This window comes from Panthera uncia, chromosome B4, assembly GCF_023721935.1.
Source record: "Panthera uncia isolate 11264 chromosome B4, Puncia_PCG_1.0, whole genome shotgun sequence".
Classification (NCBI taxonomy): Eukaryota; Metazoa; Chordata; class Mammalia; order Carnivora; family Felidae; genus Panthera; species Panthera uncia.
In genome coordinates this window covers 102877519-102899957 of record NC_064809.1, presented here as the reverse complement: position 1 = coordinate 102899957, position 22439 = coordinate 102877519, and the positions used below count along the sequence as shown (strand labels likewise).

At 39.1% G+C, this 22439-nt stretch overlaps 1 protein-coding gene and 1 long non-coding RNA gene across 2 annotated transcripts in view; one reads left to right on the top strand and one right to left on the bottom strand.

Annotated features, from left to right (window-relative positions):
- TMTC2 (transmembrane O-mannosyltransferase targeting cadherins 2) overlaps window positions 1-22439 on the bottom strand; it is a 399137-nt gene that overhangs the window by 361011 nt on the left and 15687 nt on the right. The window lies entirely within an intron of this gene.
- Window positions 9458-13700, top strand: LOC125919374 (uncharacterized). The gene is made up of 3 exons (XR_007456742.1): window positions 9458-10672; window positions 12144-12332; window positions 13416-13700. It is a non-coding gene; the product is annotated as an uncharacterized LOC125919374 (long non-coding RNA).

Here is a 22439-nt window from a genome sequence, read left to right as displayed (position 1 = left end):
TTTATTCATCTGTGAATCCCATTAATCAGAATTTTATTACCTAGTAACACAGTAGGTACTCAATACATGTCTACTGAACTGAAATAGCACTAAAATCTGTGATGACTTTTGGTATCCTTAAACCTACATGCTACCCTCACCTCACAGCAAGGAATTCCTTACAATTCAACAGACTTAAATGATCTTATCCCATATCCATCCTTTCTTAATTGCATCATTTCCATTATTCAACTTGCTTTAACTGTATAAATATAAGCAAAATGAACAGGGAAAGTATTTTGAAGAAAATAAAGAGATTCTTTCTAAAAATGATGAAAATTTAAAAATTCTTAAAAGTTTTCTTCTATATTAATCGATGCCTTTAATTGCTTTAATTATGTGAATACAGCCCACTGACATCTCACAGTGATGCTGATATTAGTATCCATGCTTTGGAACTCCTTCCAAAAGGGTCCTGTTAGGGCAATTAACCCTGTTCAGATGGCACCCAAGAGGAAACTACGTTTTATCAGTTTCTAAGCTCCAGCGAACAGTGTTTTGCGTAGGCCCTGGAATATTCCAAATTAGAACTATAAAATTAGTTAATTGTGTGACCTACAGAAATACAGCTAACCCATGCTTCCACACAGCTGGAAATCTGAATTAGTCCTCATCTGTCTATGTGTAACTACTGTGTTCAATTGTTCATTGAGCCTTAAAAGATCATGAGAACCAAAGTGCAGGGAGGATAGCTGTTCTTCCAGAAAACAGTAGCCTGGGGGGTGGGGGGGAGAAGCCCCATTGAGACATTTACTCTGACAAGAATCTGTGTAAAAATTGATAGTAAAGCCTGATACAGAATTTTAAATTTCCAGAACCAGTATGATACAGCCAGAGTCAATTTGAAATTGCTTTTGGTAAAGAAGGCTGAACAATTTTTTTTTTTAATACCTATAGGACTAATTCTGAAGTTTAACACCAGCAAGACACTTGAACCATTCCTAGGTTCCAACAACATCAGCCGAAATCACGACCAGATAAATCCTCATCATTCTCCCACCCAAACCTTTTCCAAGCAGTTATGAAAATGAGGAGGGGAAGCAGAGGAGGCAAGGAACAAGGAGAAAAAGGGGCAGCCCTCATGACTTACAAATTAGGTAAACTTCCTATTAATCAAGAATTGGCTCTATGTTGTTTCTGCATATATTAGCGTGATCCGAGAACTAAAGCAGAGCCATTTAGTCATTTATTACATAAACCACTCCTTACAAAATAGGACCTCGCCAGCTACACACTTCCTTGGTTTACCAGTTCCTGATTACACAGCAATCTCACTGCAGTGCGCACACACATAACTAAACTGTTTATGTAAGACATTACTTGCACTAAATCCTACATGTTATTCTTCTTGACTTTGCCCAAAAAAAGGGCCTGTTATTTATACGAAAGCCTAAAACTTCAACAAATTGATAAGTAAACAAATTAATGTACATATGAAGTATTTAAATGCAGGCCTCTGATGCCTGGAGTTTAGTTAAGAGCAAACTGCTATAAATTTCTAGCCAAAAATTCCCACTGTTCTAAAATTTGTATATGGCCTACTAAATACTTCTCATAAATTATGTCCTGACAGCATGTTATTTCTACTTACTGAAAATATTACTGTACTCACTAACGTATAATTTTCTTTCTTTAAAAGATGAGAAAAAACCCTGAACTCCTACATGCCAAGTCTTACCACCACACGGCTAGACACTCTGGAGCCCCATGTTGGCAACCTACGAAGTAACATTTGCTCAGTTCAGCGATAAGCTTGTTAGGTTACCCAACGCAATCTTCTGTGCTACATATTACACAGCAAATTTAAGTGGTGACAACTATCAAGGAGCGTGCTTTGCAAACTCTGAAACAATGCACATTTGTAAAGGTAGCAGCCAATATTAAATAGATTTTTTCATTTGCTGAATATATAAACACCGATAAATCTGGCACTTGATTCTAAATTCGCCAACTGTAATTACAAACACATGTGCACATTACATAGCTACAGATGCACTTAAAATAATTACCTTATTGAAGATGTCTGCTTCTCCACAAGCTACTAGAAAAAGCCGCTAGCTACTCTGAATGCAACAGTTTTCCATGTGCCAACACATTAATCAGAATAACTTATATAGTTGAAAAGACAAAATAGTTATCTCTATGCCTCACTTCTTCGTTTAACCTCCCTAGAAAATGTGAGCCACAATTTCCAAGTAGATCTCACTTTGCAAAGTGTGCCTGTTAGACTTTTAAAAGAGAAGCTGCCTGCAGTAATGCAAAGGGGACTGATGTACAGGCAGCTTTCTTTTCAGGATGGCTCTATTAAATTTATCTTCTCATTCCTCTGCCTCTGATTCTGAGATGACTTAACCACCTCACTCTTCAACTAGCACCTTCACTGAAGAATATTCATGTGCTACACAACTGTACAAAACAATGGGCTAAGGGTGTTCATTTCTGTGCACATGGGTTAAAGAGAACGGTCAATAGTAGCAAGCATCTCCCGGAGACCTGAAAATCTGTCTCCCCTAAAATCAGCACTGCTCAAAGCAGACAGAGCGTTGCCGGCTGCATACCCATCACCAATTCTTTTTGAAGGGCACCTAAGTGACGAGTGGCCTTAGGGCCACCCTCTTGTTATTCCAGCGCACAGATACTTACAGCAGAAGTAAAGCTCGAAGAGATGAAAGTGGCCGTTTTGGGGAAACGCAGCTCTAAAACAGGGAGTGAATGAAGGAGGGTCTGTTTTTTATTAAAAGCCTCGTAGTACTTTTGACTTTTCAAATTAGAAGGATTATTTTAATCAAAACAAACTTTTCCTAAAAATTAAGAAAGTTAAATAATCTCAAGCCAGTTTTAAGTAATAAAGTTCCTACTGTATAATAAGCTCTGGGGGTACACAAAAGACAAAACCGAATAGGACTTCATCTCTTTAGCAATGCTTGCGCAACCAGAAGGCCAGCAGAGAACCAGGCACTCCAGTGAGGTAAGTGATGCCGAGGGCCACGGGAGCACAGGAGGGCCCGCCATTGCCAGCTACTCCAATGTGTTGTTGCAAATGCTAGAGACCATCGGGGACCGGTGGAGGAACAGGCAATGAGGTGACGAAGACCAGAGCAGATCCTTAATCACGGCTCTCAGAGCTCTATCTCAAGAGTGTTAAAAGGAGACACCACAACACAGACATCAAAGTGCTTAACAGCTACAAGTTGTTCAGCTGCTCAGTATTCTGCCATTTCATTTTCTTCCTTTCTTTCTCTCCTTTCTACTTTGGTGCTTTTTGGATTTTGTTTGTTTGTTTGGTTGGTTTGATTTGTTGGCTATCCTGACACCGTGGAGTTGCATTAGGGAGTGATTTCTTGCCCTCCTTCTCAGGTTTCTGGGTGAAGCCTGAATTAAAAACACATGTATTTTTTTAAAGATTTGTTTATTCTGAGAGTGAGAGAGACGTGGGGTGGAGGGGCAGAGAGAGAGGGAGAGAGAAAGAATCCCAAGAAGGCTCTGCACTGTCAACACAGAGCCCGATGTGGGGCTTGAACCCACGAACTGTGAGATCACGACCTGAGCCGAAACCACGAGTCAGACACTTAATGAACTGAGCCACCCAGGTGCCCCAAAAATACATGTTTTTTTTTTTTCTAACAGGCGCCTGGGTGGCTCAGTCAGTTAAGTGTCCAACTTCAACTCTGGTCATGATCTCGTGGTTTGTGGGTTTGAACCCCACATCAGGCTCTGTGCTGACAGCTCAGAGCATGAAGCTTGCTTCAAATTCTGTGTCTCCCTTTCTCTCTATCCCTCCCCCACTCATGCTCCATCTCTGTCTCTCAAAAATAAATAAACATTAAAAAAATTTAAAAAATAAAAAATGCATTTTTTTTTAAGTTGTGGATCCCCTGTCTTGGGAATAAGATGCCAGGCATCTCTGGAGGAGACTCTGTCACACCAATATAAGAGAATAACATAGAAAATCTGAAGACCCAAAGAGTTGGATGCAAAGGCTTCGAATAAATAGTGTAGTTTAGTCTCAGCAGAAGAAACAAATCAATACATACATTGAAAAGGATTAGAAGAAAATAGAACAAAGGGTTAAGACTGACTATATGCTTGAGGTGCTAGAATTACAATTTAATTCCTCTATTTTATTTTCTATTTTCTATAATGAAAAATAAAATAAATGTCACAAAGTGTTGTGAGGAAAGCCAACACAAAAGATCAGAATTAGAAGAGACACAAAGAAAACAGACTTTCGTTATTTAACAGGTCACTCAATTGCACATCAGGAAAGGAAAGAGGCTTCCCAAGGATACACAGCATTTCAGCAGTATGGGATAACTGACTGAGCCCAAACTCTGCCTTTGTCACTTTTTAACTATGTGACCTGGGCAAATTGCATAGTATCCGGGAGCTTTACTTTCTCTATCTGTAAAATACAGGTAACAACAGAACTTTCCTAGCAGGGTCACTGGGAAATGAGGAGCATTGTATATAAAGAGCCTAGGTCTATACCTGGCACTTAGGAAACACTCAAGGAATATTGTTCGTTTGTTTGTTTGTTTTTGCTAGGTAAAAAACCACAAGTGTCACTACCATCCCATTACCATGTGGTACGCATGCTTCCTGCACATCTTCAGTCATCTAGGGTCTCCCCTATGCTTTTCATCTCAATCTGTGTGCACTTTTAACAACTGGGAACCACTTCCAGTCAACAACAGCAGAGACATCCAGAACAATTTTTCTTGACATGTTATCTAAATAAGAATCTTGTGAACTACTTGTCCCAAAATCCATAAATCATAATTTCCATTTTCTAATGCTACTTGTTCAAAAGAAAGTTAATATCCAGTACAAATAAATTCACACTTAATGGAGACACCTCCAGGTATTACAAAGATGACAGAAAATTAAAAAGTGGAAAAGTGGTGAAAAGAAAACTTATTTTGATTATACAGATTAGCAAGATCTTTTGAAAAAATATTCTCCCCTAACCCCACTTCCAAATCTGGATGCCTTCCAAAAATATTCTCTACTGATGACTTAAAAAACAACAACAATAACAACCAACTCTTTATTAACACATTTTTTGAACAAGGAGAGGCCTCTTGCTCTACATCTAGTTTGTAACTCCCCTTCCTGCTCTCCTCCTACTGGAAAGGAACACTCTGAGATTCTGGATAATTAATAGTAAGAGGTCTCAAAAATGTGAGGTGATCATCTCACAACTGCCTTTATCTTCCCTAACTTCCTGATGCTCTATGGTTTTCATGTATCATCTCCTGGACACTAGTAGCCCAGAGGTGTTTATTGTCTGAACATGAATATTGTCAAAGGTCATGAAGTTACTGAATATTTTTCCCAGGGAAGTACAACTAGATGCTACTATCTATGAGAAACACAATATGAGATAACAACATCACACAATAATGGCCATATGTTCTTAGAGAGTCATACCAATCTATCGCTAAAAGATTTATGACGGAATATACCCTTGACAACTGATTAGCAGTCTCCTTCCAAGTTTCCATACAACATTTTTATGTCCTTCAAGTCTAACAAGTAGCATATTGTTATGTGACTCCTATTTAAGCCTGACAGGTGAGAGGCTCTGACTAAACAGCCAATCTCCCTTCGGTCCTCCTAAGGTAATGATAGGTTCTTAAAGGACACCAGGGTACTTTCTAAGACTCCAAAATTAATAAAGGATTATTTCTGAATTTCCAGTCTACCTTGCACAGTCTCAATGCCCTACACTCAAACCTGAGTTATGTCAGGAGGAAACTGGACAATATTTTTTTTATATTATCACTCACTCTCATAACAAATTATAATAATAGTAAACTCTTATAACAAATCCAAAGGTCTTTGTATCATTTGACTGATAAGGAAGCTGGAACTCAGAGAAATTAAGTGACTTATCCAGGGCCTCTAAGATATAAGTGACAACACTCAAGTGGTTACTTAGAGAAAGCCTACACTCTGCCTTTCAATGCACAGAGCAGACTAGATGTGTTTTCAGATATCCTAGGATGCTCTGTAATATACTCTAACCTGTACGTTGGTTTGGTAATGCCGAAAAGGCCATATGGATCCCATCTCTCAGAACACCTTGCACAACCACAGCTCACCAAAAGCAGCAAACTACAGTGGGAATTTTTTTCCCAAGTTTTTATTTAAATTCTACTTAGTTAACATAGAGTGCAATATTGGTTTCAGGATGCAGTGGGAATTTCTAAATAGAAACAAATGGAAATTTCCACTCCTCCAGCCTTCCTCTGCCAAGGAGAACCCCTGCCTCTGAGCAACTTAACCTGCACCAGTTAGTCTCAGCCTCAAACCCTCTCCTGCACCAAATTATAAGGCCTGAGGTCTAATAATTATTAGTTATAAATTTCTCTTTAATTCTTTGACTATGTTCTTCCTTCACATCAGATAATGAACCACGAAATCCTAATTCATTCATTCAAAACATATTTGATGAATGCCTACCATGCGTCAGAGTCTACAACAGGTACCACAAAGACACGATGAATAGACACCTGCCATGAAAACTCTACAGTCTTACAGATCAATCGGATGGAGCATGTTAAATTCAGACAATTACAACCTGCAGCAGAAAGTGAGGACTGCTTGTCAAAATCCACTCTGCTTCTTAAGATGGATTTTATTGACAGTCGATGAAATTGGGGGGGAAAGAACAAGAATTTTTTAATGCCACTGAAGCTAATTTTTCTTTAAAACTACTTTCCGCAGCTTAGTAAATCACATATTCTTGAGGTGGCAACATCATATGAGGCTTCACATTAGTATTTAAATCATTCTTTCACAAACAATTTTAGGGGGAAAGAAAAGCATGTAAGAAGTAGTATGTTTCCATGTGAGAATACTACTTAAATCCAAGTCCTTTGATTTTTCTTTTTTAAGTCAAACGCTGATGCATAATTCATTAGGAGAGTCTTTATAATGGCAGGAGTGGGAGAGCTGGTGAACATTTTGCAAAATATACAAAGAAAAAAACCTTAGAGTTCTTCCAGAAGCAATCCAGCAAAAGTGAAACAGCCACACAGTGCAGGAGAAAAAGTGCTGATGATGTCAGTAGACCCAGATTCAAATCCTCACTCTATCAATAACCAGAAGACAGATTTGGATAGGTCATTACCATCTTAAGATCTCAATTTCTTCAGCTCTAAAGTGAGGATATTACTGTTGCCCTATTTATACCACATAGTTCTTGTGAGAAGCCAACACGATACTGAATGGAAAAGCACTCTGAAAAAAATAGTACATCTTTATACAAATGGCCACACATATCATTACAGAAATCTTAGAAATTTTGTCCGGGCAAGGCATTAACTTTTCTATAAATGTTTAAATAGCTTGAATATTTTAATCTCTATTTCTGTCTTCTCTCACCAAAATTAACTTGGAATTTTTTTCAAAGCATGTGCTAAATCGGTCAGTTATCCTCTTACTCCACTATTTTTAGAAATTATCTCACAGTCAAATGTTGGATGCAGAGGGTCTTTTTTATAGACAATAGGTTCATTGCATAATTGCAGATCTAGTCCCTATCCAGCAGGAAGCTAACTAAAGATGACTACTTGTTGTTGTTGTTGTTGTTGTTGTTGTTGAGTTTAATATTGAAAGTGACCAAAGTAGAATTTATTTCAGCAAAGAAAAAACAAAATGAAAACATAATTGAAGTTATTACAAGAAAAAGCAAATACAAAACCTTTTTACTTTCCCTGCTCCTTTGTCAAAATGCCCATGTTTTCTGGTCCATAAGGAACTGGAGAGTGTGACTTTGTCCTCTAACCAGATGGATTACACTAGTGAACCCACTCAGCAGCTGCTGTTCAGAGAGATCATGGGGAGCAAGAAAGTAAAATGCTCTTCTGAAGAGTAAGTTTTATTTACCAGAAATTAAGGAGGGAGGAGGGATTGTAGCTATTTACTGAAAGGTACACAGATTAAACCCAATGACTTATGTGTCCTTTCAAATTAACTCCATTTAGAAAACCTCTCATTAAATGTAATCTAATTTAAATGCATATCGGAACCACTTATATTTGTTACTCCTCTCTTGATGAGCAATTAGTTCTACTCTTGTTTTCCTTTCCTGATCTGATAGCTAAAATATAGCAGAAGTAAGAAACATTTATTAAATCTTCTTTTGCTGAGCTTTCTAGATGCACATTCATCATTCAACACCCGCCGCCCCCCCCCCCCCCAACCCTGGCCACTGGGAGTTGGACAAGACAAATCAGACAGAAGTTAGAGCTTTTTGGTTTATTCAAGAGTCACAATAAAATAACAAGGAGACATACAAAAGATGTTCGACAGTACTAGCCGTCAAGAAAATGTAAATCAAAACCACAATGAGATACCATATCACACACACCATTTCTTGTCATACTAGGAGGACAATGAAAAGGATAGTAACAAGTGTTGAGGTGTGGAGAAAATGGGAAACTCCTAGATTGCTACTGGGAATGTAAATGGGTGCAGCCACTTTGTAAAACAGTCTGGCAGTCCCTCAACTGTTTAAACATAGTGTTACCACAAAACCAGCGAGTCCACTTTTAGGAATATACCCAAAAAACTAAAAGTAGGGACTCAAACAGAAACTTGTATAGGAGTGTTCATAGCAGCGCTATTCACAATAGCCAAGATAGAAACCCAAATATCCATCGACTGATGAATGCCTAAATAAAATGTGGCATATTCATACAAGGGAATATTTGGCAATAAAAAGGAATGAAGTCCCAATGCATGCTATGACATATGATGAACCTTGAAAACATTTTGCTAAGTGAAAGAAGCCAGTCATAAAACATTACATATAATTCCATTTACATGCATGTGGATACGTCCCGAACTGGCAAACATATACATAAAAAGAAAGATCACTGGTTGCATCACACAGAAGGGAATGAGTATATAGGGAATGATAGCAAAAGAATATGGAGTTCCTTTTTGAAGTTATTAAAATGTTCTAAGCATTGTGATGACAGTTGTACAGATCTGTGAATACATTAAAAACCTACTACTGTGTATAGATACTCAAAGGAAGTCAAATCAGGATCTCAAAGAGATCTCTGCACTCCCATGTTTATTGCAGTATGATTCAGAATAACTAAGTGCCTTTGACAGACAAATGGATAAAGAAGATACACAGTGGAGTATTATTCCGCCATGAGAAAGCAGGAAATCCTGCTTTTTGTGAAGACGCGGATGGACCCTGAAGATATTATTCTAAGTGGAATAAGCCAGACAGAGAAAGACAAATACTGTATGATCTCACTTATTTGTGGGACCTAAAATAAGAAGAAAATCAGATGACAGAAAGAGAAAGTGAAATGGCAGCGACCGGGGGATAGGGAAGGAAATGGGGAGATGTTGGTCAAAGGGCACAAAGCTGCAGTTATGCAGGACAAATAAGTCAAGATTAAATATACAGGCATGATGACTGTGCTTAATAATACTGTACTGAACACTGGAAACATGCTAAGAGTATATTTCGAGTGCGCTCACAAAAAAGTGTTAACTCTGTAAGGAGAGGATACATTAATTAGCTTGACTACAGTAATCATTTCACTTTATATGTACAGCTGGCCCTTGAGCAACATGGGTTTGAACTGTGCAGATCCACTTATATGCAGATTTTTTAAAAACAGTACAGTATTGTAAATGGGTTTTCTCTAATGATTCCAAATAACACTTTTTCTTTAGCTTACTTTATTATAAGAATACAGTATGTGATACATGTAACATAAAATATATGTGCTAATAGACTGTTTATCAGTAAGGTTTCTTCTGATCAATAGCAGGCTATCAGTAGCTAAGTTTTGGGGGAGTCAAAAGTTATACTTGGATTTTTGATTGTGCAGGGAATTGACCCTCCAACTCCTGGGTTGTTCAAAGGTCAACTGTATATCAAATCATGTTGTACAACTTAAATATATATAATCTTTATTAAAAATATATAAACATGGAAAAAAGCTGTACACTGTACAAGCTTAAATGGGTGAATTGTATGATAGGGATGAATTGTATATCTCAGTAAAACTATTACAAAAAAAAAAAAAGAAAGAAAAAAAAGTGGGGAGCAAGAAGGGCAGAAAAGATGAAATTTTAGACATCAAGTAAATCAACCACTGTATTTTAAAATTGGAATCACTTTAAAATGTTACTAAAAACATCATTTCAACAAACAACGAATATAGCAATAAAAACTACCATTTAGCTAGCCTGTACTATTTACCATAAACTTTGCACACTGAATCTCAAACTCCCCTGGCATTCAGATATTGTCCATTTCCATTGTGCAGTTAAACAAGAGTCAAGTCATAACTTGCTTGTGGTCATACAGAAAACCAATGGAACCAGAACACGTACCCAAGCTTACCTGAAGTCTAAGCTATGCTCTTTCCCCTACATTATGACATCGTGATAAAGAGACAGAATCACATTTTCTCTACCAGGCACATGCCCAACGGCAATTACCACATGAGCAATTTGGGTATACAGTAGGAAAAAGCACTCACCCAATGTCGTGGCACCTGTATTGCATGAGGTTTTCACTCATTCTTTAAACAGAGATTCCCTGAAAGTCTACAATCCGCAAAGTAAAGAGATGGCTGTTGACATTTTTTCAGTGAGTATTTTGTTCATTTTAAGTCTTTGCTTATTTACCTTGTTATTATATTTTGTAATTCAGACTTACTTATAATATAATCAACAAAAGCCATAGAAGTGTAGTAATTGCTATATACTAGCACTCAATATCCTGAATATATATGCTACAATGGAAAGGTGCTGTTTCATATTTGTAATCAACAGAATTAAACTCTCCACAATGGACAAAAAGTATAGTGCTTGCCAAGTCTAAATCCTAGATCTATAAGCTTAATCTGCTCATTGGAATCCACAACTTCAATTTGGATATTAATAAATTGCTTAATAAACTCCAAAACTCCCAATTTCCATTTTCCTATGAAAGGTTAAATCTCTATAAACATTAAGTACAATGTAGCAACCATACTGGTGACTGGGTGTACCTCTTCAGAAATACTCACTAAACCACATGAAATTGCTGATCTCTGACCACTCTTGACCAAAACAGCACTGTTATATGGTTCATCCTACACCTAAGAAGAACACGTTTTCTGAATTTGAGCTTAATATTCAGATTATTAGCCAAACTGTGATCTTCACAGCATTCCAAAATCTCCAACACCTGAGGCCAGGGACCAGTGTTCTAATCTGGACACTGTCACTTAGTAGATTTCAGATATGCTCTGAGCCTCTAACAGCTCCCTTTCTGAAAGGAAATTAAACTCCTGCCTAGATTTACAGGTTGGTTGTTAGAGTGTACCAGTATAATTCAGGTTTCACAGATTTAAAGCATCGCCAAATGTAGGAAATATTAGTTTATATCTTGCTTTGCAACCTCCACAATATGAGAGAGCAGAAAGAACTTTTTTGTTTTTTAATTGGATGAGATGAAGTTTGAAATCTAACTCCACAATATACAGTCTGCGTCCTTGGGGACACTGCCTAACTGTGTTTCTTAAGTTGTCTCATCTATAAAACTGGTAATGAGGGGGCAGTCACTCTTTTGCTCCTGCTAATTGGTTCCATGCAGGAATATGAGCCTGCTGTTGTCAAATTCTTTTTAATTTGTTTTAAATTAAGAAAGCTGCAAATATGAATCTAGGAATAAAGTGTCCTAATTTTTAGGTTGTTGGCTACTAACTACCTGTTTTCTGTTTTATTCTGTTTTCCTTTGCTTTGTATTTTTTTGCAACACAATTCGGGATAAATAAAAACCTGATTTACAGCTTCAAACCTAGCGAAATGCCTGACACATTGACAGTACTAAACAATTTACTGAATGAATGCCCTCTGAATAATTAATAGAGGTCCCCTGAAGATTTCAAAGTATTTTGTGTAGCTCATTTCTTACTTTGCATGTTCGAATTGTTTCCAATTTTTTAAAGAGCTGATTTTTATTTGTTCAATTTAGGTGCCTAAATAATAAGACTCTTAAAGCACACAATATAAAAATGATCCTTTGTTACTCTTGCAAGTAAAAACAGCAAACAGATAATAAATTTGTCTTGCAGGCAGGTTCACAATGTGGTGAAGAATTCCATCACTAACAGCTTGAAGGACCTCAACTTCCAGGCTGGAAGTGATACACTTCTCCCTCATGAACACAAACAGCCCAGCCGTCTAAATCTCCCGCTCGTCTTCCTCTTCAGATTTGTGAGACTTTAAATGTGAAGATATTTATTTCTGTTCTGGAGGGCCAGGTAAATACTATCTCCTCTCTACATATATCTCCTTCCCTCTGCCACCCTGCCTCAACAAATCGTGTAAAAAGCAATGCTTGTATGTGAGGAGCAGAAAAGGCATATGGGCATTTCAATCACAAAGTTTTAGTTTTATGTGTCAACCTTATCGTTTTCTATTTAATAAACCATTCAGCATATGGTACCATAGTGCACAGCCTTAAAGACATTCTACTTAGATTTGGTGATAAATCCAGGTACCTACCACACATCTGCCCCCACATTTAACTGACGCTCACAGAAACAATTTACAAATATTCCAATGCATCCAAATATGAATGTGCCACTAATACTTGACAAGTGTCCACTAATTCTGATAATAGCATCATTATCATTTCTAATCTGCCACCAGCAATCAGTGCCATTCTTTGATGACACAAATAAGAACAGAGGATTAGAAATAAAGGCTTGCTCCTCAGAACACAGTATGAAAACTCAAACATCAAGTTGACATTTTGCCCAAACATGTACCAGATTTGCCAAAGATTTACCAGAAAAGTCTTTGTTGCATTCAAAATTGGATTTACTTGACCAAAAGAAAAAAAAATGATTTAGACACCAAGGTTTGTAAAACAGAGCAGAAGAAGCAAAACACCATTATCTCTCTTCTTTTACATTTTATATAACATTGGATGATTTGAGATACTACTTCATAATGAAAAAAATAAAAGTAAATGATGATAATGTGACAGAACTAAGAGGTGAAGAGAGGAGGAAGGACTTGGGTTCTGTTGCCATTATCTGCTTCTAAAGGTATCATAGCAAATATGGATACAAGGAATCCTTTTCATGGCCTATAACAAAATGGGAACTTTCTAAACAAGGTTGTACCCGACCTATATTCAGATCCCGTGAACCAAAACGTAAAACCAAGGCAATACGCAGAGGAACAATCCTATACAGAACCTCCCTTGTGTCTATGAGGGAAGACTCAGAGCCCCACTGAGTTATTTATAATATCTAATTTTAGAATGCCAGTGACAGGAGAATGTTTTCATTATCTTCTTTTTGTTGTTGTTGCTTAATTCCTCATCCCTAACACAGTTTCTGAATGCAGAAGGAAGAGAAGGAGCAAACGAGAGCAGGCAGCAGGCAGAAGACAGCTTAGTCATCTTGCCCTGTATCCCAAAGGAGCTTCGAACCCGCAAGGTGCAAGCAGGAACAGAAAAATACTTCACGGACAGTAGTAATCAAGCAAAAACTGAAAGATTGGCATAAAAAAACAAATACTTTTTTTTTAAGTTACAGGCACAATTTTCAGGGTGCCAGGAAGCACTTGAACATGCCTTGGTATCTTTAAAAGCATTTTTCTATTATAGCCCAAGTGAAAACAACAGCTAAAATAAAACATTTATAATGATCCCAACCCCAAACACTATTTTTTACAACTTTATCGAGTTTCATATCATAAAATTCACCCGTTTCAAGTGCACAATTCAATGATTCTTAGTAAATTTACTGAGTGGTACAACTATCACCATCATCAGGGTTAGAGTATTTTCATGACCCTAATAAGATCTCTAACGTGTATTTACATCCACCCCCATTCCCACTCTCAGGAAACCACTATTCTCCTTTCTCTTTTCTCTACCAATCTGCCTTTTCTGGGCATTTCATATAAACGGAATTACAGGATACTCCACCACTTTCTAAATATGTAACGTTAGTGAAGTCACTGAACTTTGCTATGACTCATTTTTCTCACAATAATCATACCTACACCTCACAGAGCTATTCTAAGGAATAAATGAGATCATCTATGTGAAGTGCTTAGAACCCTGGCTGGCACACATTGAGTGCACAATACACTAATTGTAAAGTAGGTAAGACCCTACCCCTGTTTTCTGGAAACTCCTCCACAGTTGCTATGCCAGTGGACCCTCAAATTCAACATGTCCCAAACCAAACTCTATAGCCTTCCCTTCAATACTGCTTTCCTCCTATGTCCCTTCACACAGGAAATACTAAAAGTATCCACAATCCTCAGAAATTTCAACAAATTCCTAAACTTTCTCACCCATTGTCTCTCCAATCTTCATGTTCTAGAATCTTCTTTACTCCCTCAAATTTGCTTCCTTCTCCTAATCCCCTCAGCTTTAGTTACAACTCTCAATGTTTCCCCTTATTTGGTGCGAAAGCTTCCTACCTGTTCTGCCTTCAACTGGGTCTTCTGGTCTATCCATCCTATTTCCATCAGAGGGTTCGCTCTTAAAATCCAAGCCTGATCATTTCTCTCCTTCAAGGGCTCCCTGCTAGCTTTCAGCTTAGCTCCTTAGCTTGTCACCCAGGGCCCATCGCAAACTCCTTTCTCCTTGCTTCTGTAAGTTCCATCTCTGGCAGGTCTCCAGAATACATCCTTGAGACTGGTCACTCTGAACAACCTGTAGTTTTCTGAATGTGTGAGCCAGTCTTCGGGCTTCCGGCAAGCGAGTCAATCCACAGCATCTCCACGACTGCCATTCCCCTTTCCCAAATTGTAGCTTGAGTATCACTCTATTTAGCAGATTACCTGAGCCACCTAGCAGAATTTAGAGGTGCCTCTGCTATGCAGAGCCATATGAGATAATATGCAAATAAGAAGCTCTCAAAGTGCCATCAACTCTGTAAGGCTCAATAAGATGCCTCCTCTTGAGCCCATGTTCAGCATCACCTGAATTGGGGACGGAAGAGAGGGGAGAGTGGAAATGGCAGAGAGGAAGGAGTGACAGGATCCGAAAGGACTGGAAGGGAAGAGAAAAAATGGAAGAAGATAAAGGCTGCTCTCTGAGGACAAAGCATGAAAAATAAAGAGGAAAAACGGGTAGGACCCACATCTTGCAGGAAAGGTTTTTCCTTTTTGGGCACGAGCCTTTAATAAAAATGTGAACCCTTTCTTTTACTTCTACCTGTGATGATAATCATACAATTTTTTCTTTCTATTCTTCTGTCTCTGAAACACTACCACTCACAGTGATTCTAGCTCTAATGTGGAGGAAAAATTTACACACTTCCATCTGCTGGAGACAACATTTCATTTCCTTTCTAAAGCATTCTCCACATTTACTGTCAATCAACCAAGAGTTACTTTTCAGGTTTTCCATCTGTTTTCATTTTTTTCTTTTCTTTCATCAGAATTCATGGAAAACGAGACTTATTTCAGTATGCCATAAATATCAAGGATATTTGGGTGAAAGAATCAGAGTTAAAAGAGGTATTAGAGATTATCCAAATCGGCAGTTTCCAACATTTTCTCCACAGACCGCTTTAAGTGTATCCACTGTTCTCAACCCAAGCCTAGCTTCCCAAAAGTTGCTATGCCTAACTTTGTCTTTTCACAATGTATTTTCCCATTTTATTAATCAAAAGTCAAAGCTAATAATCAGATTTTCTGAACATAAACTACCCAGTCCTACCCTTGAGGTTATAAAATTATTGATCAAAATCCAAGACAAAACAAACAAAATCTCAACATTTTGTTAGCTTATATGATCCTGTACTGGAAAAGAATAAGCTCCAGGGTTTTGTTTTGTTTTTTAATTTTTTTTTTAATCTTTATGTATTTTTGAGAGAGTGAGAGAGAGACAGAGTGAGAGCAGGGGAGGAACAGAGAGAGAGGGAGACACAGAATCCGAAGCAGGCTCCAGGCTCTGAGCTGTCAGCACAGAGCTCGATGCGGGGCTTGAACCCACGAACCGTGAGATCATGACCTGAGCCAAAGTCGGACACTTAACCAACTAAGCCACCCAGGCACCCCATTAATAGAAGTCAATGATGGACTCTCACTATGAACTTCCATATCCCTTCCTAGGCTTCCAGCTACTCACCCCAGCCAAACTCCTCCAGTTTAGAGAGGTAAAAGTCCAAAAAATATTATACCTCTACACTCCCAATGACCTTTATTTTTTGCCTTCTTTCTTCGTAGCATCTTAATAAATGCCTTCTTGTCCTACCAGGGGCTCTCATCCTGATGCACAGAAAGAATTTAAGGAGCCCAGGAACTTAGATGGGGAAAAAAAAGTACAGCTTAGTTTTCTAGTCCTCAAGAAATTTAGGATTACCTTTAATTATGAATAAAGGCAGCAAACCATGCAGTGACACCATGCAGAATCACAGACACTTTTCTATCACAGTGCAGTTGTTGCAAATTTCTCAAAAAAAAAAAAAAAAATCATTTACACTCATCATTACTTTGATATTATGGCAGCTAATGGATTGGCCACTTGATTGTTATTAAATCGATTAATAAAGAAGAATGTATATTACTACAATTAACTGGGGTTTTAGCATTTTGATAATTATATCTCAACTTTTTTGGCTTCTATGTTCTGTTTTTGCATTCAAGACAATTTGGGGGGAAGAAGTCCATCGGTTTTCCCAGATGGCCAAAGGGATCGATGGCCCAAAGAAAGCTGCTTTAAAAGCAAAATTGCCTCAGATTCATCTCTTGTCTATGCTGCAATGACCAAGATGGGGAAATACAAGTAAATACTTGCTGAAGTAAAGGTGCAAGCTCACACAGTTCCCAGGAAAAACACAGGATTCAAACGCAGATCTCCTCAACTCTCGTCTATTCTGGTACTTTAATGGACTGGGGTCAGGAGCCTGAGCTCCAGAGACACACTTGTGTGGGTTCAAATCCAATTCATCATTTAATGTCTCAATGACCTTAGGCAAGTTACTTAACCTCACAGAGCCCATGTCCTCATTCAAAGTAAGTGCTTTACCGGGTTGAGAGGATTAGCTGAAAATAAATACACAAAGAACTCACTGTATTTTGCACATAATTATTAAAAGGACACAACAATCTACTGCATGCCTAATTATTATTTTTGTGGAGTTTTTCACGATACTATTTGTATTTTCATACAGCTTTACCATTTTCTAAAACTCCTCAGAACTGACTTTATTCTCAAATGAACTCGTGGCCCAGGAAGATCTGAGCTGGGAGCCAGAGCAGCCTCTCCCTGGTTCTTCCTTCCATCTTCAGAGTACTGCATCAGAAACCTCACTAATAAGTCCATCTCTGAACCTCACCACATTAAGTCATACCACTTCCTCCTGTGTCACAGACTAGGAGTCTGGGGTTCTCTCTTGTCCAGCAAGGGAGCAGATGCAGAATTCAGTATGAGAGAGGCTAATATCCAAGAAGAGACAAGAGCCCCAAACAGGGGTTTTGTCTTTGTATTGAGCTCATAAGATATTACCCACATGGTAAACATGAAGAAAACAAGGTCTTACACACGTGAACATGGAGAAAACAGACAGTAATCATTAACCTGTACGTGTAAGAAGGGCCTGGAGTGCAAATGGAGTTTGTGATCAAAGTACAATAGTATATTGGCATCAGATGGAAAGTACTCATGATCCTATTACAGTATCTCAGTGTGGTGGCAGCTTTTCACCCTAAGCTTTTTTCTAACCCATTTATGTAAGCAGAACCTATGTCTCCGCACTCCTGCCCTCATTATCTGCTAAGCCAAGCATCGTCATCCTGAGCAGCCAGATGTTTTTTTTTTTTTTTCAATCTACCATCATCCATGCTGAGGACACATGTAAAACTCTGCAGTCACAGTTTTGAGTTCCACCATCCTAACAACCCGACATTTCCTCCATGAATCCTTTTCCAGTCTCTCCAGAGATAATCTAATTCTTCTTACAGACCCCCGCTGGGTATTCTCATACCTCAGCAAAGTGTTCATTCATGTAGGAAACCAAAATATATGATGACTGACCAGGTTTTTGAGGTCCTTGAGACCAGAGCACATATGATTCATCATTTGCATGCCATTCCACTCACATAGTGCCTGGCATATTAGAGCAAACAATGCATATGAAGCTGAAGTGGATTTCATGCTCATAACAACACTATGAGATCAGGAATTACAGTCTTGTTCAGAGGTGAGCAAACCCTGATTCAGACGAGTCACTGATAGGCCCATTATAATACAGCCAGAGTGAAAACTTAAAGAATATTCTCAAGGGCATCCATTAGTCAATGATCCATCCTACTTGATTTCCCCTGGAGAAATAAAATATATGCCTTCTAAATGTTCCTGTTTTTAAATTCATTACTCATTTATCACATTCGTAATAATCATAAATTATTCAGATTGAGATTTAGGTCCACAACAGGTAACCTGGAAGTGACTTGAGATGGAAATACTGAGCTGCCTGGAAGAGACAGAAGCATCCTTGCAGAAGCAAGAACCCAGGTCTCAGCTCGTTTATAGCAATCACCCTGGACTAAGCAACAAAGATAAACTATGACAGCCAGACCTAAGAGAGCAACTAGAGGGAGACTGTCATGTACTCTGAACCACTGTAGAAGAAAACAGGGCATCTATGTTGGAAGCCATGTTTTCCTAGGTGACAGTTCAAAGTGATCAATGTGTGATCAACAGAGCCAATAAGATGTGTAGATTCAGACCTGAACCCCTGCCAGAGGCGAACTGTGTCTCGATTGATCACACAGCACCAAGCAAAACCTTTAAACCTAAAATGTGAATTGGAATGGAAACTTCAATATAAACACTGATTTTATGGCTATGATTTCAGCAGTATACATTTTCCTATTACACCCATAAACTATTTCACTGATATCAAAATACCTCCAAGCCTTACATAACGTAAGTGCTGCCTGGACACGTTCACATATCTCCATATCTTTGGCTCACAGCAACATCAGCAATTCACAACTTGCATATCGAAAGAACTACAGAATTACAACAGGCCCAGAAGTGCCGCCAACAAATTTACTGCCTCTGTGTTATTTGTAAATTGATTGTTTCTTCTTTGGCTTCTGGCAAGCAGAGAACTGCATGTAAATGCATATAGATTATATACCTACTCATAAAATTTAACATTAGGATTGAACTTTCCCCAAACTCAGAATATCATGATACCTTTTAAACAAGTATTATAATATATGTTTGATTTACTGTGTCTCCTCTAGCTCATTTTTTGTAAATTGATTACATTACCTCCGGGTCAAAACCTTTCTACCTAAATGTCTGCTTTTACAATGTTTACCACCCGGTTTATGAATTAAGAATTTTTAATAGGCTCTTATTGGAAATCAAAATAAGATGTGCTTTTTTGGCATTGTTTTTAAGTAGAACAGATAGTTGTTGGTTAAAACGTATTCCAGTTATTTATCAGGCCTCATAACTTCATCTCATATGCATATATAATTAGTTGTTTTTCAAATTCATTATTAAAAATAATACCAAAGGCAGAATTTTCCATTCAACAAAGATGAATTTGAGGTACAAATTTTGAAAAGCCAGGGACTACTATTTTGTAAAACTCACATTTAACCCTGTAAGTTAACCCCATAAGTTAACAATACTCCTGAAAAGCAGAAGAAATCAGCCACAATCCTGTAGTAGGCAATCCTGGTCCTGACACCAATTTTTCTATCAGAGGACAACCATATCCAAACTGAAACCATCCTACAAATGGGGACTCTCAAAGAGTGCGGAAGATGGCAATCCAGTTCAAAGCAAAAAAACATACGGCCTTTTTCTTTGCCAATAAGGGGGAAAAAAAAAAAAACCCTCCTATCACGGCACTGCATTCTTGAACACATTTTATCAAGGGTGCCTCCTGGGGAGCCCAAAGAAGAAAAAAGCATCAAGACGAGGCTGTCGACAACCAAGCAATGATGCAGAGTCACTTTGCAGGTGTCAAAACCTCAATCACAGAAAATCAGGACCAGTGGGCAGACCACATGGGAAAACGGATACCAGAAGAATACCAAACAGCTGCTCGGCAATGAGCTAAAAAAGCAAGGCAGATACCCAGGGGGAGGTCAAGCAAAAACACTTGGAGAGCACATTGAAGCAGAGACTGAAACAATGTAACAAAGCAGCAGACAGCTGGGCAACAACTGCTTGCAAACACAGGCTTGGGGCTACAGATGCAGGGGGGCCAGGTTTCCAAACAGCTACACAAGCATCCCAGAGGCCTCCACTCGGGAGAGGAAGCAGCAGGCACTTCCTGCAGGCCAAACATGACTGCCAGGGCCGCGTGGCGGGGGCACACAGCACCCGCACACAAAGACCCACTGTTGCAAGAAACCCACTGCTCAGCAACACGCTCGGGATCAGGGCATTAGTTAAGACAAAGACGGGAACAATCGTAGAGATGTGGGGTCCATGCCACGGTTCTCCAACACTCGCCTGAAAGCGCTTACCCTAGTGTCATCTGTGGAGAAGTTGGCAAAATTTTACATCTGTGAGTCTGACCTTGAGCTGTAACTCCCAACAATTCTTAGGGCTAGGTTTCCCGACTAATGTCAGGGAACCCCTGAGCGTGCCCAGCTGTGCTCTCGGGGATCAGGAAGACTGCTAGAAGAGTTTTAAATGTGTGTTTCTCTTTAGATTGGGCGTTGGTAAACTTTTTCAGTTTAGGGCCAGATAGTAAATACTTTACGCTTTGCAAACCCAAGGTCTCTGTCACAGCTACTCAACTCTGCCACTGTAAAGAGAAAGCAGCCACAGATAATACCTACACAAGTGGGTATAGCTATTTATAAAAACATGCTATATGGTGGATTTGGCCCACAGGCCTTGGTGCCCACTCCTGATGTAGGTGGTGATCCAAATCCAATCTGCACACGTACAGCCACATGAATGCTCTACCCCATGAGTGACCATCTCATGCCTATGTAAGCCACGTGACTTCTGAGATTGCATTTAGCATCCAGTTGGCACAAAAGAGTGCCACTCAAAGGGCAGTAAGGATAGAATGGAAGTGGACATCCCAGGTTCAGTGGACGTCTGTGGTCTCCCCCTGCCCCCAGAATACCTTGCCCTTCCTTCTAATGGAGCCCCTTTTCCTGTGGTAAACCTATTACATGCAGTGTGGGATGGGAAAACCAGCTTTCTCTGTACTCTTATGTCAGACCAGAGGTTCAGGCAGGTGCCTACACCTGGCAAAAGCACCCCAATTGGCTAGTAACTGTGTTTCCTGGATGAGCCTGTAATCTAAGTCAGGATAAGTAAGGTCCTCCCTGGAGCATTTCCGGGAGAGCTAAGGAAGGAACTTTAGGCTGCCACTGGCCACGATAACCATGATGGCCAGACCATGAGATAAAAAAATCAAGTCTTCATAACTTCAACAGGCCTCAGGTTCAGACAAGCAAAGGGATCCACCTTCCCTGAATCGGACATTTTGTCACTTACAACCAAAAGTCCTTATTACCGAAATACATAATACGCCAGCAAAAACAAAGGCCCAGTGACAATGTGTTAGCAACAGTTCAAAGCCACAATACAGGCCTGCCAAACTCCAAAACCTCCACACCCGTAACATGTTGTGAGCAGAGATGTTCTGATATCTCATGTCTCCTCTTATGCACAGAGGAAAGTAGGCTAATCTTTCCACCTCCCTTCACCCCAAGCTGATGTACCTGGGTTTCCTTTTCTTCCCACTTGCACAGGAAAGAAATTCTCTCACCCTCCCTCCACATTCTGCTACTCACACCAAGGGAGGCCAATTTCTCTTCACCTTTCCATTTCTAATACACTCACATTTCTTGTTCACCTTTGTCCCCAGCTTATTTTAACACTCAGCATCACTGGGAACAGAAATCCTCTAATATAACCCTAAATAGCTTGTATGATCCTATAAATGGACACTATTCCGGTCTCTCTGCTTTGGATCTCACCTACTTCCGACAAGTCTCAAAATGCTATCATGGAACTCAAGGCCCGAGTGTTCCAGCTCGTGGCTCTCTCACCAATTCATTTTCCATTCCTCTCTCTCCCTACCCTCTCCTCTGGCTTTATGCCCTCTCTTTGGACACTGTGCCTTTCTCTTCCTGTACATTTTTTTTCCCCAGATAGTCCTCCCCCTCTATCATCTTTATCAAGCTAATTTGATTGGTTCTTCCTCAGACAGTTCTGACACGTTACTCCCTCGCAGCCTGGGTCAAGTACTTCTCTTGTGTGCTCACTTAGAAGCGTAAGCATGCCTCTATTTGAGAGAAACTACTTATTTGGTCTGTCCACCAAACTCTAAGCAAGGGCCAGATAGTAAATACTTTACGCTTTGCAATCCTGGAGATTATGGATTACATCTTCTTCT